This window comes from Leopardus geoffroyi, chromosome B3 (assembly GCF_018350155.1).
Source record: "Leopardus geoffroyi isolate Oge1 chromosome B3, O.geoffroyi_Oge1_pat1.0, whole genome shotgun sequence".
Classification (NCBI taxonomy): Eukaryota; Metazoa; Chordata; class Mammalia; order Carnivora; family Felidae; genus Leopardus; species Leopardus geoffroyi.
In genome coordinates, this window is record NC_059337.1 from 62366500 (window position 1) to 62368002 (window position 1503).

Genomic DNA, 1503 nt, shown 5'->3' on the forward strand with positions numbered 1-1503 from the left:
AAGATTACGATACCATCTGTTGTCTCCAGGAGCTCACAACCCAGAGGGAAGACAGCTAAGTAAACAGAAAGGCGAAAGGGGCACTCCATGCTCAGGGTTCTGTTAGCAGATGCCAGGGCGTTTTCTCCCCTCCCTGGATGTGTGCGGGAGCATTTGGGGAGTAAGGATTAGGCTGAAAGATGAGAAAGGAGGATGTGGTCCAGGCTGAGCACAACAGGTACAAAAACACAGAAGTGTGAGAGTTAGCCATCAAAAGGATGCTAGGAAGGTTCTGCTTCTTGATCTGGGTCTTGCCTTCTGGGTGTGTGCAGTGATGGAAATCAATTGAGCTGGACACTTGTATGAGTCAAGTATGTACATTCACCCTCAATCATTTAAAGGTAGCCTACAACCTCTCACATTCCTGTGTTATTTTCCTGTGTAGTAATTATTACAATCTAAAAGTATCTCTTTGGTAACACTAGACTCAGGAGCCACATTCATGTTAGGGTTTGAATCTGGCCCTCCAGTACCAGCTCCAGGACCCTGGGAACTCAGCTTTGCTGAATCAGCTTCCTGTAAACCGGGGATAATAGTACCTTCATCACAGGGCTGTGTGCTGAGGCAATGACTTGAGATACATAGGTGCTTCCTATGTGCTTATCTTGACAAATATCAGATTGGCGGTACCTGGCACACAGAAGCTCAGTATGTAATTTGTTGAAGAAATGAATTAAAGGGGGTGCCTGGGTGGCCCAGCTGGTTGAGCATCTGACTTGTGGTTTTGGCTCAGGTCATGATCTCACAGTTCATGAGATTGAACCCCCTCTCTGGCTCTGCACTGACAGCACAGAGCCTGCTTGGGATTCTTTCTCTTCCTTGTTCTCTGCCCCTCCCCCACTCACATACACAAGTTCTCTTTCTTTCAAATAAACCTAAAAAAGATGAATTAAAGGATTTTTTTTTTTTTTTTTTTTTTTTTGCACCAAACAAAAGTTGGCTGACACAAGTGGAGGGGTGTGAGCTGGAGTGGGATGCCTCAACTAAAGGCTCCTGGGCAGGAACTCAGAGCTTGGGGAGCAGCTATACTCCTGCAAAGAAGCCAAAGCTTCTGTGGGTGAGCAGGAGAGATGGGTGACCTGGGCCCCCACACCAGAGGGAACAGGGAGAAGAACCAGGGTTCAAACCTTTGCTCCCTCCCTCCCCTGGGTCCTCCACTATACACCGCAGTTAGGATCTGCCCCAGCCACTGAGCAGGCTTGTTGACAGGCTCAAACCAGGAAGAAATAATGCTACACAGCAGCACCGCAGCTTCCCTGGGCCCCCTTCTTGCACAGCCTCTCACCCCTCCCCTCTGGTGGTCAAACTTGGCAGTTCTTTCCACCCTCAGGGGCTGGGGCAGTTTCGGGAAGGGTGGGGAAACCTGCTGAACAGGGTGGCCAAAGCCTGAACCGGTTGTACGGGGCAGTCCCATCTCCCCCCAGCAGCCCTGTCCTCCTGGCCCACAGAGCAGAGGTAGCAGCC